Below are 18402 nucleotides of genomic sequence, written 5' to 3'. Positions count from 1 at the left end.
GAGGCGGACCCCGCGGGTCCGGAGGAACGCCACTACAGGCTTCATGAGCTTGGTGAAGCACCAGGGAGCCGAGGAGAGACCGAAAGGCAGGCAGGTGAAGCGCCAACGACGCCCATGCCATGTGAAATGGAGGTAGTCTCTGAACTCCAAGGCAATGGGAACCGTGAAGTAGGCGTCCTTCAGGTCCAGTTTGGCTAACCAGTCTGACTGGCGTAGAAGGTCTCTGAGGCAGTGTATACCTTCCATCTGGAAGTGTTGGTAACGTAGGAAGGCATTGAGGGGACGAAGATTTATCACAGGGCGAACTCCGCCCCCTTTCTTGGGCACCAGGAAAAGATTGCTCGTAAAGCCTACTGCGGCGAACGGCAATTCCTCTATAGCGCCCTTGGATAGCATTTCCACGACTTCCGTGGAAATCATCTCGTCCTGATCCGGTGGAAGAGACAGTTCTCTGGGGGAACAAAACTGGACAGGCATGGAAACAAAGTCTAGACGGTACCCCTTTACACATTGCAGAACCCAAGCATCCGAGGTGATATTTTCCCACTCTCGGTAACATAAAGCCAGCCTCCCCGCCACCTGAGCGGGAGGGGAAGAAAGGGTACTCACCGTAAGGACGTCTGCTGGGGGTACCACCGCGGGGGTATCTGGAGCCCCAAGCCCGACCTCTGGCTGGGAAGAAGGGAGGGGTTCTCTGATCTTGAAATCCCCGGGAGGGAAAAAAGGAACCTCTGGTCGCACGGGGTGCGCCTCGGAAACCACGGCCGGGTGGACGGTTCCTGCTACGCCCGGCCCCTCCGAAAACCTTAGGCGCGAACACGCGCTTCATGTTCGCCTGCGCCTTGTCAATAGCAGTGAAGGTCTTGACATACGACCCCATGTCCTTAACGAAAGAGGTGCCGAACAGCAAACCCTCATCGGTCGGCTCAGGCTCCGCCACATTCATGGCGACCAGCTTAGGGTCAATCTTTAAGAGAATGGCTTTTCGCCTCTCTGTAGACATCGCCGTATTGGCGTTCCCTAGTAAGCATATGGCCCGTTGGACCCAACCTACAGCCACATCGATATCCAAGGCCGAGTCGCCAGTCCTGGCAGAATCAAGAAGCTCGTATAGCTTCGATAGGGGTCCTAGCGTATCCAGGATCTTGTCCTGGCACCCCTTCAGGGAATGGTCAAGGCCCTTCTTGGGCTTCCAGCCCGACTTGTTTAAGAACTGGGCAATCTGCGGGTCGATGTCTGGGGTCTTACCGGCAGCGCCCGGGAGGGTAGGGCGTGGGCATTCGGCACGCAGTTTATTACGGCCTTCCTTAGAAAGGGGGGTGCGGATGCGTTTAGCCACATACTGGGCAATATGGTCCGGGGGGACCCATTCAGCGGACCTGGGGTGACGCAGGTCATCTGGGTCAAACAGGGGGTTACCCTGCGGGTCGAGGATTGTCTTGTCGTCCCCAGAGGGGCCTAATATCTGACCCAGGGCTTTGGCAGAGGACCCCGAGGGGTTCACGCCCGTAAGGGGCAAATCCTCGCCAGATATCTCATCATCAAAGGAGTCATACTCCATAACGTCGGATTCGTCCTCCACACTCCGGTCGGTATCCGACCCATCATCAAGGGCCCTAGCCCGTTTCCACAACCTAGCCTTTTTAGCCCGGCCAGGGGCTCTTGTGCGCGTGGGGTGCGCGCTATCTGTGACCGCCTGTAGCGTGTCAGTCATGGCAGGTAGTACCTGCATCGAGGAGTGGGAGCCGACATTTTTAGATTTGGCCCGAGCCTTACGGGCCCCAGGCACAGTCTGAGTAGGGGAAGGGGACCCCTCACCCTGGGGGGAAGGGGTAGTCATAGTAGGCAATACCATAGAATGCAGGGAGTGGGAAAAAGAGGAGGATACAGCCCCCATGGCTGAGGCAATAGCCTTTTGTATAGAAGAAGCCATAGTGGCCTCCAGTAGGGCCTGAAACTCTTGAGAGGCCATAGGGCCCTCAGTATTATCTGAGTGAACGTCCCCAGGGGGGCCTGCAGAGCCATCCTCCCTATCCTGCATACTGGAATAACAACAGTGAAGGGACTAAATAAAATAAATTAAATAGAGCCACTAGAAGAAAAAGGGTTGATTAACCCACAGCAGAAAGAACAAGAAGGACCAGACCGTCAGAGTGCCAGGGGATCCAGAGAGGGAGACGAGGCGACCGACCGCGCGGCAGCACAGCAAGCAGAGCAAGGTCCGCCCAAAATGGCCGCCGCACGTGAGGGAGGCGCTCGCGGCCGGGCACCCGGCGGGGGAAGGGGCGCGTGCACCCTACCCGCGCGGGCAGCCCGTGAGCGGGGAGAGGAGAGCACTCAGCCTCGGCCGCGGAAAGAGAAGCGGTCACGGCAGGGAGGCAGTGCCCGGACCAGCGCGGACGCGCGGGAGAGCAGGGGAGGGAAGGGAAGGAAACCTCCCGGTAGAGGGATAAAAGCCCCCAGGGAATCCTGGAGCACACTGACGGTACAGGTCAAATAAACAGGGAAAATGCACAATAAAGGCAATTAAGGCAAATAAATTCAAACTGAATACACATAAATGTAAAACAGCAATCAGAATATCAGAATCAGAGCAGAGCAAAAAACACTTATCTGTCTGAGGAAGCAGCAAAGAAAGAGGGGGATTATGGGAGACACAGGACTTATATAGCTACTTCCTATATGATGTGATTGGCTGCCTGTTATGCCTATACAGTTTTTTCTTTCATTTTTGATAATATTTATATTCCTCTATCTTTGCTGCTGAGGAAATAAAGAAAGAGTTATGCATAATATGAGCCTCCGTGTCTTTAATAAAATTTAATGTATGTGGGGAAAACTTTTAGGCCATTTAAAGAACGTATTAGGGAGCATGTGAGATCCCCCAAAAATCGTGTTGAAACCCCAATCTCTAGACATCTAAAAGAACATCATGATGGTACATCCAGTGAGATCAGGTTTTGCGGCTTAGAACTGGTTAAACGTGACCAAAGACGAGGGGACTTTGATAAAATATTATGTAAAAAAAGAATGTAGGTGGATACACAAACTGAAAACTCTCAGCTCTAGAGGCTTAAATGAGGGCTTTACGTTTTCCCCTTTCATTTAAACATCTGTCCATTTGATGGCCCTTAGAGCTATGTAATAAACATCAGTGGTTCATTCTTGTCCACATTCATTATTCGGTGATTCGTCCATTTACCCTTTTTATATATATACTTTTGATTATTTCATATATATGGTATGTTTAAACCTTTACCTGGCATTATTTATTATTTATGGACATTAGCCAACTATATCCTTCAGGAAGTACTTTTAGGTGACGTGTCATATAGTCTAGGCTATATGGGACTAGTTGTCCATTAGAATAGTGATGCCTATTAATAGTAAGCAATATGGTTATTGATGTGATTGTTTCATTCAATTTGATTCTAGCAAATGGGAATCTCTGACCAGTTTTCCCTTTGTGGTTCAGAGAGGTATTAGAAGACAACAGGCACACTTTTGTAGTATTCTATACACAGCCGGTATCTCAGATATGCATTTGACAGTAGGGGGCACTATGGTCACCTTATACCCCATGGAGCCAAATACGATTCAGGAGGGCATCCTCCTGAACATTAGGTTGTTTTTTGGCATTTTTATGATATCTGTACATATAAATTTGGATACATATATGATGATACATTTATGTGCTAAAGGTAGCCCCCTGTGGTTGGGTTTAAACGGACCCCCATACGTATATATATATTTAACATTCTTATTTTTTCCTGGTCTGGCCTATATTACATTAATGAATATTTATTAATCACACTATAAACCGATTGTTCTTATGTTGTTAACTGTACAGGCACACTATCATTAAATATCTTATACACACCCGCAATACGGTAAGGTACTTAATAGGACAATCAGGGATGTATGTACTTTCCACCCCTTTCATGATTGGAGGCTTGTGGATGCCTCATAACTCCCGATTGTTTAAAACTATAATCCTTTATTAGTGGTTTATCCATGGTGATGAAGGGGTGTTTAGTGTTCCTACAAGTGCAAGAAACAGTTGGTGATTGTATGAGGCTTTATTGTTTCCAGGGGCTGTTTGTACAGCGATTATATCGGTGGGTGGGCGATCTGTGCATGGTAGGTGGTGTAGACATTTATCCACTGTATTAGTTTTGCCCAAACCTACTTTTTATTATTATTTTTTGAGTTATAAGGCAACAACGATCAGCTACCTTGATAACCCTTTAATCACTGACTTGTATATAATCATTTTTCCCTTTTTTCCCTTTCTTCTGTTCTCTGTCTACCTTTTGACGTTAAGATACCCTATGTACTACACCCTCTCTCTAATGTGGCAGTTGAGTCAATAGGAGACCGGTAGCACTTTTGTCCATATTGTAGCAAGTTCATCTATTAGTTATTTGGTATATTGGACACTTAGTATTGGATACATGATTGTATTCACTGAGTCCAGTTGAACTTTGTGTGCATTTGCTACAATTTAGATACAAGGAATACCAACCTGGTTTTAAGTGCCTACCCCTCTCCTGACTTTGATATCTTGTTAATAGGGAGATCTCCATATTTAGCCATTTATAACCCCAGCCACACACTTTATATACCATTCTTTGGAGTACTTTACTTATAGAATATATTGGAAGTTATTATTCTTTATCTACACTCCTGGCATCTATGTGGCATTTTTGACTTAGTCTACCCAGTTTTTTTTTTTAATTCTTTATTTTTGCACTGCTTAGGTTTAACACATACGCTTGCCAAGCCACAATAGCTAGTCCAAGCCAATGGAGTAATACATGTTTTACATTTTACAGTATCATGGCATTTGTACATAGCACTTTTTTTTGTTAATTATAGAACCTGGTTGCACGGAAAGTCTGCTTGTCTCAGTATTTGGTCGTGTAGTAAACTGGTTAATCCTGCAACATGTGGGTTATTATGCTAGGTGAACCTCGCTATATCTTGCTGGTGAGCAATAGTTGTATCCCTTACGTGTGTGCTGTCGGGGTTTAGTGGGGAACATTGAGTGGTTGCGTATTGAGCAATGTTGTGGGTCAATTGTTGTGGGTCAATTGTGTACTAGTGTGCCTAGCATGCGTGGGGGCGATGTGATTTGTGGGGTCCGGTAGTTTCCCGTCGGGTCGTCACTAGAAGGCTACTTAGCCTCTACCCCGTGGGAGCTTTGCCCTTAAGTTGTGGTCCGTGGCCCTCTGTCGGGGGGGGGGGGGAAGGCAGTGATTGCTGATAATTCCGGGGGGAGGGAGGGTGGGGAAGGTCCTTGTGCCCTATAGTCTTTGCCCCTTTCTCTGTTCTAGCCCCGTCGTGGTGGTGGCTGTGCGGTTAGTGGTCTAGTGGTCATATGTTGGGCGCATGGCGTGTATGCAGATGTGCAACGTTTGGTTTAAAATAGAAATAAACAAAGAGAAAGGAACAACAAAAAATAAATAAAAACACAACAAAAGCAATATGTATAATAATATTGGTAGTTACAGTAGGGAGTCCAGTACTATGTCCAGTGAGTCTTCAGCCAACACCAGGCAGTAGAGGGTGCCCTGTTGGAGGCCTAGCACTGTGGATCTCTTGTGGATAGTCCTGCGTTGGTCGCTGCGCCTGTGTCTTCTGTGGGCTTCCTGGGTACGAATGGTGCCATGCCAGCTGGGTTCCAGGTGTGGGGCTGGGCCGCCACTTGCGTTCTCCCAGTCGTGAGTGAGTCCTTTGGGAAGCCCAACTTCACCAGGGTCGCCTCTACCTCTCCAATGTCGTGGACTGGATAGGAAGCACTGTCCTGTGTGACCATCGGCGTGTGAGCCATTTTCCATCGGTATGTAATACCCCGCGCTCGTAAGAATGTAGTGAGAGGTCCGCATAAAAGGTGAGCTGAGAGGTCTCGAATTGGTATGGTGTTTGTCCTCTGAGGGAGCCCAACACCGCGGCCTTGTCCTGTCTGGCCTGGAAACAGACGATCAGGTCCCTTGGAGCTGTGGCCGGGGCACGGGACGGCTTGGGAATCCGGAACGTGCCATCAATTGCCACCGATTTGGCTTGTCTAGGGGTCTGGAGTGCACTCAGGAGCCATCTGAGGAAGTGTGGTAACTCATAGTACACTAGGAGGTTTCTCCTTTTTCTTTCCTTCTCTCCCTGGGGAAACTCATTCCAGCTAAAGGGTGCAGTGTCTCCATACGACACTACTGTGGAAGTGATTTGAGCCTGTCCTTTCTGAGGCTCTAAACCATGCGAGTTTGACTATTGAAAAATTATCACAATACTCTTTCACCTACAGACTTACACTATATTGTGTTGTATTTTTCTGTTCCATTTACATGTATCAACATACATCTGAGATTTAACCCTAATCTAGGGTAAGTGTAAACATATAGCGCTCCACTCATTTGACTAGTACGGTCTGAATTTTTATCGAGACTATACTAGACTCACTCTGGTTCATCTTTATATTTAGTGGGGGAAAGAGAGCACCCACTAGATTGTGTAGCTGCTTCTTATCACTCTATTATATCTACAAGCGTACCTGACACAGTAATCACCATTTTTTTTAAATTATTAACGATAAGTCTAATATATCTGGATAATAACTTGATATGCAATATTATGTCAATCAACCAATTAATCAATATGATTTAACAATGTCAGCTGAAGTCTGGTATTAATAATATTTAATTACATTTTAAGCTAGATATAATTTTCAAACTGTTTGGAATTGGAATTGGCTATCATCTAAGTATATTTGTTTTTAGGAAAATTTAAAATAAACCAATTATAGTTACCAGCTGTAGCAAGATTTTCTTGTTTTTGGAGATTAGTCCAGTTCGAAATGTTTAAGTGTTAGAAGTTAGGAAAATGAAAAGTGAACATTTGGAAAACAACCAAGTATTTCCAAACTGTTGGCAGAGACAAAGACTTTAGGAGTGCATGTTTTAGAGAGTGCGTAGATGTTAGAGTATCCTAGGTGTTCTCATGGAGTGTCTGTCCTCTCTGTCTGTCTTGCTTTTTTAAAGAATGTCTTATCCTTTTAAAATTAAAACTCATTCTTGAATTGACCAATTAAATAATGAGGGATGACCTCATCGTGGTAGCTGAAAATTTCAATCTCATCAATAAATGGTGTCATTGTCAAATATTTATTTTTAAACAACCACTATCTCTTAGTGAGTTAACTCAAGGTGATGATGAGGGTTGCATCAAAGAGTGGTAATTTTTATGGCTATTTAAATCATTGATATAGCAGAGATCAGAAGAATTTTCCCCAGTTCTACAAAACAGATATAAAACTAGATATAAATGTATTTAACTGGCAGGAATTAACTAATTCTGGGCTAATTATCCCCCTTTTGTAGTACGACCCATTAGCGGTTTCTGAAAGCAATGTGAATCTGGTAGGAGATCTGAAGTTTTAAGATCTGGTACTGGACACAGGCCTTGTTGTCTCTTTATTGAATAGAAAAGAAAGGTGTTTGTTTTTTATTTTACCAGATAGCAAAAATTGAGTCACCGTTGCTAAACTGTGAATTGCAATATGGTAATAATTTCAACCACAAAATGTCTGACAATCAGCACGCTGATTGTGGGTAGTGAGGGTAGGATGTGACCTAAAAAGGCAGGGAAATGTCATGACAGGCATAACTCCACTTGTGCATAACACACAGGAGCAATCTGTGACCGACCCATGGCCACTGGCATTTGTGAACAATGTTTTGAGCAATTTGTCATTGCACCCTGCGGTCAACTGCATGCATCTGCAGGGATACCAGATATACACAGTCTGGCAGTTTGGTCAGCCCAAATTCTGCAGCAGCCACACAGTGCTGGTCATCAAAAGCCACATGCTAGCTTTCTGCCTTACTCCTGTAGTACTCTCCCAAGAGATATAACAACACAGCAAAAGAATAGTATTGTGAGGCTGCAGATCAAATCTTCTGAATGCAAGTGACCTGGGGGCAATTGTAGATTGTTGTGTACCTGAGAGATAATGTAATTATATGCTTTTTTCCTAGGTAATTATCTCTCAGGCACAGAGGATCATGGGAGGGATTACCCTGTAAGTGTGTATGGGAAACCCCATGTAGGGGCTTTTGCATAGGAGGCCGAGTGTGGCCCTTAATAAACCAGTTGACTCCCAGAACTGTGTGTCATCCGGTAATTGGGGGATTGGGATATATCTGCTAAATAGTGCTTCTTTTCCAACTTTTGAGAACACCCGTGGAGATCTTGCATTTTATGATTGCAGCTCCGCTACAATCTGTATGGTCCCATTTATATGATGCATGTTTTAGTAGAAATACACTTTATTTACCGGATTTAGTAGACAAGACAGAGATTTTTTATCAGTATTTATTTTCCATTTTTGTTTTATTGGTACGCTTGGTTGAATTTGTGTTTGTTCAGGTTAGTTTGTAGAGGTAATTATGAGATCTAATTGATATGTCTAATTTTACATTTAGACATTAAACATTAACAGCTTAAATAAAGGTTTTGTTTTGTCTTCCATACAGTGGTTGATTTTTTATTCATTTATTTTTATTTTTGAGAATATTTTAAAGGGATGCAATAGTCAACAGAACCACTACAACTTAATGTTCTGGTGTCTACAGTCAGTCCCTGAAAGATTTACAATGTCTTTTCTATGACTACCTAGTAACACCTCTGGTGGCAGTAACTCAGATGGCACCTAGAGGTGCACAATGTGAAGCACTGATGCTCAACATTTTCTCGCTCTGCATGGAAGCGTTGAATGTTACCAATTCAATGCATCTCTATAAGGAGATGCTAATTGGCTCAGCGTGGTGTTTTGCCACGTATGAGCAATAGCCTACCAATGTTTTCCTGGTTAAACCAGTATGACGTGGGAGAAAAGGTGAGTTTAAACATCTTATTTCTCCATAGAGGGGGCCAGACACCTAATTATCTACTTCACACTATAGTGTCAGGAATACATGTTTGCGTCCCTGACAAAATAGTGTTATTTAAAGTTAAAAGAACACTAGAAGCTCAATAAACTTTTTGAGTTAAGCCCTGCAGTGCAGTCCTATGTTAATTGTCTGAGAATAACTAGCTGGTACACTTGGTACAGTCAGTGAGCTAGCCTTGCGCTGCAGTTCGTAGCTCAGGTGAGCTAGCAGATGTTCCTTCTTTGGAGCTTCTTGCTCTCCGGTGTTATTACTGGAAAAGGGAAGTGGCACCAGGCAGACCAATGGAGTCAAACAATCCAAAAATGATTTGATTACTTACAATAATGTGGGCTGCCATTGCACTCCTGCTTGGCGTGTTCATTGAAGCAACTTCTAGTAGGGTTCTTGAAATTACTTATTTTATCCCCTTATTGGTCTAGTATTTTTATTATTACTGAAAGGTTGTGTTTATTTTTTTACAGGATATATATTCTTCTTTTCCACGCAGTCAATGCACACAAGATCGTATTTATAAACTGGTGGAATGCATGGTGGAATGCTGGAACCCAAATCCAACAAAGAGACCAAAACTTTCTAAAATTAAACAAGTCATTGATGAACTGAGCCACGGCTCCATGACAAACAGGTAACTTTAGAATTGTTTATAGGACTTTTTAATTGTAACCAGGAAGACCACAGCTAATGCTTGTTTTAGAACCGAAAACAGTCTTTTCCACAATTTTTAAGAACATTTGAAAAAATGATCTAACTGGCATGAGAAGTCATCACGCTGCAGTTAATTTCTTATTAAATTTAGCTCTGAATATGTTGTTTAAAGGAATTTATGCAAAGTCTAGAAATATTCATGCTTAGCCAAATCCCTTCATAGTCAAAGAAGATCCAATGTGTTAAGATTATATCACCAATTATTTAGACCCCCATGCAATACAGAAAACATTGTAATTGGCATTATTGGGCTTACTACAATGATCTTTGTGGTGTTGAAGCTAGCAGAAGCAACAAAATTGTTAGAACCCCCAAAGAAAAATAGCAGAATAAACTAAATCTGAGATAAATCTGACTTCAAAGGCATAACAATTGGCCAGGGTACTGTAAAATTTAATTACATAATATAATATAATATTATACATATATTTTGTAAAACCCTGATACGAGCATGTTCCTGTCATTTGGTTCACATATCAAGTGAGAAATAGTAACTAGTAAATGAAAAAAGGAGGAGCTGTAATAAATTTATATTTATATATTATATAATTAATAAATACATACTATATAAATATAGATTATTTTACTGCTCCTCTTTTTGTCCTCTCTGTTGCTCACTTCTCACTTGATTTGTTATTAAAATCAACATTTAGTGACTGTCCTTTGGCCATCAGTCGTCTTTTCTTTCCATCAACCATCTCTTTCTTTGGCGCCATGTGTGGAATTAAGAATCATGAATCATGGACATGCTCAGCCATGTTTGTTTCAGTTAGTTTGTGATTCAGGTACATTTCTGCCCGAGGTTTGGGAATTCAGTCGGTCATCCAATTGTCCCTTTGGACGAATTTCATTTCGAACCAAAACTATTTTCCAAGTCTAAAGATCATGTGGTCAAATATTTGAGGAGTATGTGTTCAACATACATTTCTTTCAAGATAGTTTAAGACATGAAAGAATTAATGTTAAAAGTAACATTCAAAAATTATCTTAATGAAACTGATTTAGTTTTGATGCTTCACTGAACCGTGCTGGTTACTGAGATAATTAAAAGAATACTCTAATAGTGATGTCGCGAACATAACATTTTCGGTTCGCGAACCGCGAACGCGAATTTCCGCAAATGTTCGCGAACCGGGCGAACCGCAATAGACTTCAATAGGCAGGCAAATTTTAAAACCCACAGGGACTCTTTCTGGCCACAATAATGATTGAAGGGGGGGGGAGACCTACTCTCCTTCCCCCCCCCCGGCCCCCCACCCCTGGGTGGCGGGTGGGGGCCATAAAGATAATGAGGGGGGGAAACCTACTCTCCTCCCCCCCAGGACCCCACCCCTGTGCGGCGGGTGGGGGCCATAAAGATAATGAGGGGTGGGGCCTACTGTCCTCCCTCCCCAGTCCCCACCCCTGGGCGGCAGGTGGGGGCCATAAAGATAATGAGGGGGGACCTACTGTCCTCCCCCTCTCTGGCCCCCAGCCCTGGGCGGCGGGTGGGGTCCATAATGATAATGAGGGGAGGACCTACTGTCCTCCCCTCATTATCATTATGGACCCCACCCGCCGCCGGGTGGGGGCCATAAAGATAATGAGGGGGGACCTACTGTCCTCCCCCTCTCTGGCCCCCACCCCTGGGCGGCGGGTGGGGGCCATAATGATAATGAGGGGGGCGACCTACTGTCCTCCCCCCCGGCCCTCACCCCTGGGCGGAGGGTGGGGGCCATAAAGATAATGAGGGGGGAACTACTATCCTCCCCCTCTCCGGCCCCCACCCCTGTGCGGCGGGTGGGGGCCCTAAAAAAAACCAATAAGGGGCGACCTACTGTCCCCCCCCGGCCCCCACCCGTGAGCGGTGGGTGGGGGCCCTAAAGAAAACAATATGGGGGGGACCTACTAGTCACCCCCTCCCCCCCAAAAAAAAATTATCCCCTACCTACCCCCCTCACCCTAAAAATAATGAGGGGCAGGGACCTTTAACTAAGAACCTGTAAAAAAAATTAGAAAAAAAAACAACTTACCATTCGATGTTTTCTTTCTTCTAAAATCTTCTTTTTTCATCCCCAAAAAAGGGCAAATAAAAAACCATAATAACCGACACAATAAAAAAAAATCCATCTTTACCCATGGAGGGCTCCGTGCAGACTGAGCTCTGCAGGGCGGGGGAAGGCTTATAAAGCCTTGCCACTCCCTGCAATTAGGCTAAGAACACTCTGATTGGCTGGTTTAAGACAATCAGAGTGCTCTTTGTCATTTTACACAGCGTGGGAAAATTCCAAAGAACTTTCCCACGCTGTATAAAATGACACAGAGCACTGTGATTGGATGGCTTGAAATCCATCCAATCACAGTGCTCTGTGTCATTTTACACAGCGTGGGAAAGTTATTTGGAATTTTCCCACGATGTGTAAAATGACACAGAGCACTGTGATTGGATGGATTTCAAGCCCACCAATCAGAGTGTTCTTTGTCATTTTTACACAGCGTGGGAAAATTCCAAAGAACTTTCCCACGCTGTGTAAAATGACACAGAGCACTGGGATTGGATGGATTTCAAGCCATCCAATCAGAGTGCTCTTTGTCATTTTACACAGCGTGGGAAAATTCCAAAGAACTTTCCCACGCTGTGTAAAATGACACAGAGCACTGTGATTTGATAGATTTCAAGCCATCCAATCACAGTGCTCTGTGTCATTTTACACAGCGTGGGAAAGTTCTTTGGAATTTTCCCACGCTGTGTAAAATGACAAAGAGCACCGTGATTGGATGGATTTCAAGCCATCCAATCACAGTGCTCGGTGTCATTTTACACAGCGTGGGAAAGTTCTTTGGAATTTTAAAATGACAAAGAGCACTCTGATTGGCTTAAACCAGCCAATTAGAGTGTTCTTAGCCTAATTGCAGGGCATGGCAAGGCTTTATAAGCCTTCCCCCGCCCTGCAGAGCTCAGTCTGCGCGGAGCCCTCCATGGGTGAAGATGTATTTTTTTTTTTGCGCTGTTTTTTTTTTTTTTTTTTTTTTATTGCGTCGGTTATTATGGTTTTTTATTTGGCCTTTTTTGGGGCTGAAAAAAGATTTTAGAAGAAATCAGATTTTAGAAGAAAAAACATCGAATGGTAAGTTGTTTTTTTCTATTTTTTTTTTACAGGTTCTTAGTTAAAGGTCCCCCCTCATTATTTTTAGGGTGAGGGGGGTAGGTAGGGGGATAATTTTTTTTGGGGGGGGAGGGGTTGACTAGGGTCCCCCCCGTTTGTATTTAGGGCCCCCATCCGCCGCTCAGGGGTGGGGGCCAGGGGGGAGGACATTAGGACCCCCCTTATTAGTATTTAGGGCCCCCACCCACCGCTCAGGGGTGGGGGCCGGGGGGGACAGTAGGTCCCCCCCTTATTGTTTTTTTTAGGGCCCCTACCCACCACTCAGGGGTGGGGGCAGGGGGGGACAGTAGGTCCCCCCTTATTGTTTTTTTTAGGGCTCCCACCCAACGCTCAGGGGTGGGGGCCAGGGGGGACAGTAGGTCCCCCCCTTATTGTTTTTTTTAGGGCCCCCACCGCCCAGGGGTGGGGGCCGGGGGGGACAGTAGGTCGCCCCCTTATTGTTTTTTTTAGGGCCCCCACACACCGCTCAGGGGTGGGGGCCGGGGGGGGGACAGTAGGTCGCCCCCCTTATTGTTTTTTTTATGGCCCCCACCGCCCAGGGGTGGGGGCCGGGGGGGACAGTAGGTTGCCCCCTTATTGTTTTTTTTAGGGCCCCCACACACCGCTCAGGGGTAGGGGCCGGGGGGGACAGTAGGTCCCCCCCTTATTGTTTTTTTTAGGGCCCCCACCCACCGCTCAGGGGTGGGGGCCAGGGGGGACAGTAGGTCCCCCCCTCATTATTTTTATGGCCCCCACCCAACTCTCATGGGTGGGGGCGGGGGGTAGGACAGTAGGTCCCCCATTGTGATTTATGGCCCCCACCCACTGTGCAGGGGTGGGGGCCAGGGGGGAGGACAGTAGGTCCCCCCTTATTGTTTTGTTTAGGGCCCCCACCCACCGCTCAGGATGGGGGCTGGGGGTACAGTAGGTCCACACCTTATTGTTTTTTTTAGGACCCCCCCCCCACCGCTCAGGGGTGGGGGCAGGGGGGGACAGTAGGTCCCCCCTTATTGTTTTTTTTAGGGCTCCCACCCAACGCTCAGGGGTGGGGGTCAGGGGGGACAGTAGGTCCCCCCCCTTATTGTTTTTTTTAGGGCCCCCACCGCCCAGGGGTGGGGGCCGGGGGGGACAGTAGGTCGCCCCCTTATTGTTTTTTTTTAGGGCCCCCACACAGCGTTCAGGGGTGGGGGCCGGGGGGGGGACAGTAGGTCGCCCCCCTTATTGTTTTTTTTATGGCCCCCACCGCCCAGGAGTGGGGGCCGGGGGGGACAGTAGGTTGCCCCCTTATTGTTTTTTTTAGGGCCCACACACACCGCTCAGGGGTAGGGGCCGGGGGGGACAGTAGGTCCCCCCCTTATTGGTTTTTTTAGGGCCCCCACCCACCGCTCAGGGGTGGGTCCAGGGGGGACAGTAGGTCCCCCCCTCATTATTTTTATGGCCCCCACCCAACTCTCATGGGTGGGGGCGGGGGGTAGGACAGTAGGTCCCCCATTGTGATTTATGGCCCCCACCCACTGTGCAGGGGTGGGGGCCAGGGGGGAGGACAGTAGGTCCCCCCCTTATTGTTTTGTTTAGGGCCCCCACCCACCGCTCAGGATGGGGGCTGGGGGTACAGTAGGTCCACACCTTATTGTTTTTTTTAGGACCCCCCCCCCCACCGCTCAGGGGTGGGGGCAGGGGGGGACAGTAGGTCCCCCTTATTGTTTTTTTAGGGCCCCCACCCACCGCTCAGGGGTGGGGGCCGGAGGGGGGACTGTAGGTCCCCCCCTCATTATTTTTTATTCCCCTATATAACAATGTTTTGCATTTAGTGACTATTCCCCTATATAACAATGTTTTGCATTTATCTTCTGTGTGATCATCAATAGTAAAGCATTGGAGAAACAAGGTGCATTTGCAGCAATTACTGCATCTTACCAATCCAATGCTTCTCATAGACAAGTATGCGATCTAGTGCTTCTCTATGAGAAGCATTAGCCACTTCAGCATCATCTTGCTGTGCGAAGGTCTGAAGGAAGAAGTGCCTCTTGTGGCTCCCTGTCTGACATGCACTAAAGTTCTTGAACAAATGTTAATACTGCTATTTCTCAGAAACAGTAATGCTTTCATTATCTGAGTAAAGAAGCATATATGCATCTAAACCACTACATTAAAATATGGTGTGTTTTGTGGTTTGAGTGTTCTTTTTCACCTGCTTGCACGTATATTGAATGAGTACCTTATATAAACACTCACAACTACAAAATGCGCTCTTACAAGTTTTTTGTTTTTTTTTATGATAGAACATTGGCCCTTGCATTCATTAAAAAAAAATTGAGTTTAGCAATTTGGCTGTTAAGCTTGCCATGTGCAACACTTTAACTTGTGATTATTATTTTTTTAAGAGTTAAAATACATATAGTATAAACATTTGATGTACTGGATATATGTAATGCCATCTCTGAGTACCACAAGGGGGGCTTGGGTTGGCTGAGAATTCTCTGCCACTTCTAGGTCTGAGTAGAGCTCATTCTAGAAGCTTCAAATCAGGAGCATTTATTTGCAAGCCTTTAAAGGTAATCTATAGAAAGCATTACAAATGGAAGTTTATCAGTGCAATGGTTAGTGACCCATCCCGATGTCACATCAAAATTCCAAAATTCATGTATTTTCATATTCTGCTCTTATGGAGATGCTGAAAAAACCTGGGCCCATGGTGTGTCTTGGAGACTGGTTTGGAAACCACTGAATTAGATTATACTTTTAAGGATAATTAAACAATAATTAAATACAGCTTTAAAATTATATTACATGTTCTCCTTAGGACTGAGATCAGAAATGAACCTTCAGACATGGATTCTGATAATGATGATGAAGGCCTATGTGGATGGGTTTTGATGTCGAAGAAACAAATGAAGCTTTGTGATGACGTGGAACCATATGCCTGTGTGCTCAAAAAAGAAGATTCAGAAGATTCTGAGTCTGAGTTCTCTATTTATGCTAGAGTTATATAAAACAATTGATACTAAGAAGACATAAAAAAAAATGTAAAAATAAATAAAATGTGAAAATAATTCAGCTATTTTAGCTTCAATTTGGATAGCACTTTGAATTCACTTTGAATACCTGGCAATTCTCACCCTAGTGGTGTTTTCTGGAAAATGGAGGCCACAAATAACTGAACCGGAGAAACTTTTCTGTGTAGTACACAGCTTCAGAAGTAAAAGGCCAGCATGACAGAACATTTCCGTCATGTGTTCTTAAGTGGGCACACTCTGCATTTCTCTTTTCAACTCACTATTTTGGAGACAGAATTTTAAAAAAAGTCTATATTTAACATAAAGCCATGAATAAAGCTGTTACTTATTGGGAAAATAAACATTTTGTGGGTTAACTGCAAACAAACTGCTTGTGATAATTTCCGTAACTAAAAGGACTGAAAATACACCTTTACATATTTAATAATTTTGCAAAATTTAAGAGCAGATATAACCACATGGAGAATTTTTACCTGCCTGCAGGGTTACTCACTTAAGTCAGAATTCAAAGTGAATATCAAGTTATTGGCCAAAGTAGCCAAACGTAAAGCCTAGCTGACTTATATATTTCCAATTCAGCTAGTTTGGCTTTAACTTCACATTGAATTCTTCTCACTTTACTAAATAACCCTGCTAGGCTGACATGAATGTAATAAATATCTTCAACTACTGATATTGATTGTAAATAAGAAAGCATGGCAATGGTCTAATTGGACACCGTTCAATATATGCAGTTATTTTACTGGTTGTGCAAATAGTGCTCTGGTTATTTAATAAAGGAAACATTCTTGAGAACTTAAAGTGAATGTAAAGTGTATTTCAAATGTGACTGTAAATAGGTAAATATGTATGTTCTATTTTAATGTACCGTATATACTCGAGTATAAGCCGACCCGAATATAAGCCGAGGCCCCTAATTTTACCCCAAAAAACTGGGAAAACTTATTGACTCGAGTATAAGACTAGGGTGGGAAATGCAGCAGCTGCTGGTAAATTTCTAAATAAAATTAGATCCTTAAAAAATTATATTAATTGAATATTTATTTACAGTGTGTGTATATAATGAATGCAGTGTGTGTATGAGAATGTAGTGTGTGTGTATGAGAATGCAGTGTGTGTGTATGAGAATGCAGTGTGTGTGTATGAGAATGCAGTGTGTGTATGAGTGCAGTGTGTATATGAATGCAGTGTGTGTATATGAATGCAGTGTGTGTGTATGAGAATGCTGTGTGTATGAGTGCAGTGTGTGTGTATGAGAATGCTGTGTATGAGTGCAGTGTGTGTATGAGTGCAGTGTGTGTGTATGAATGCAGTGTGTGTGTGTATGAATGCTGTGTGTGTGTGTATGAATGCTGTGTGTGTGTATGAATGCTGTGTGTATGAGTGCAGTGTGTGTGTATGAGAATGCTGTGTGTATGAGTGCAGTGTGTGTGTATGAGTGCAGTGTGTGTGTATGAATGCAGTGTGTGTGTATGAATGCAGTGTGTGTGTGTATGAATGCAGTGTGTGTGTATGAGTGCAGTGTGTGTGCATGAATGCAGTGTGTGTGTATGAATGCAGTGTATGTGTGTATGAGTGCAGTGTGTGTGTGTATGAGTGCAGTGTGTGTGTATGAATGCAGTGTGTGTATGTGTGTGTGTAATGCAGAGTGTGATGCAGAGCCTTGGTGGGGGGTGGGCATTTTTATTTTTTAATTATTATTTTAATATTTTTTTTGTTTCATTACATTTTTTTATTATTATTATTTTTTTATTTTATTATACTTTTTTATTTAATTATTATTTTTATTTTATTATTTTTATTTTTTTTATTATTATTGCTATATATACATTTTTTCGTCCCCCCTCCCTGCTTGCTACCTGGCCAGGGAGGGGGGCTCTCCTTCCCTGGTGGTCCAGTGGATGGGCACTGTGTAGGAGGGGGCTGTGGGGGCTGCAGAGAGATGTTACTTACCTTTCCTGCAGCTCCTGTCAGCTCTCTCCTCCTCCGTCGGTCCGTTCAGCACCTCGGTCAGCTCCCAGTGTAAATCTCGCGAGAGCCGCGGCTCTCGCGAGATTTACAGTGTGAGCTGACAGAAGAGCTGAACGGACCGGCGGAGGAGGAGAGAGCTGACAGGAGCTGCAGGAAAGGTAAGTAACATCTCTCTGCAGCCCCCACAGCCCCTGTCTGTATTATGGCAATGCAAATTGCCATAATACAGACAATTGACTCGAGTATAAGCCGAGTTGGGGTTTTTCAGCACAAAAAATGTGCTGAAAAACTCGGCTTATACTCGAGTATATACGGTAAATATGTAATATACTTTTAAAAATAATTTTTCAGAAGAAACCCCACGCGTTAAGTGTGCTTTTTAGCCAATGTTAGATTGCTTTTAAAATTATATTTTTTATGTTTGTTTATTATTTTTGGAATAAAGTTTATCCTTGTAAATTCAAATTATTTGGAATTTATTTGGAATTTACTTTGCACTTTTTGGCTTCCTGGTTTTTACTATGCTTTGGTCCTGCATATTCTAGGTGGGGATCATACCACCAACGCTCCACCGTACCAGAGCAGGTTCATGCTCTATAAAATGTGAGTAAAACACCTATCACTACTCTATATGTGAGC

Source organism: Pelobates fuscus, chromosome 10, assembly GCF_036172605.1.
Source record: "Pelobates fuscus isolate aPelFus1 chromosome 10, aPelFus1.pri, whole genome shotgun sequence".
In the NCBI taxonomy this organism is placed as follows: domain Eukaryota; kingdom Metazoa; phylum Chordata; class Amphibia; order Anura; family Pelobatidae; genus Pelobates; species Pelobates fuscus.
Note: the sequence above shows the minus strand (reverse complement) of the source record.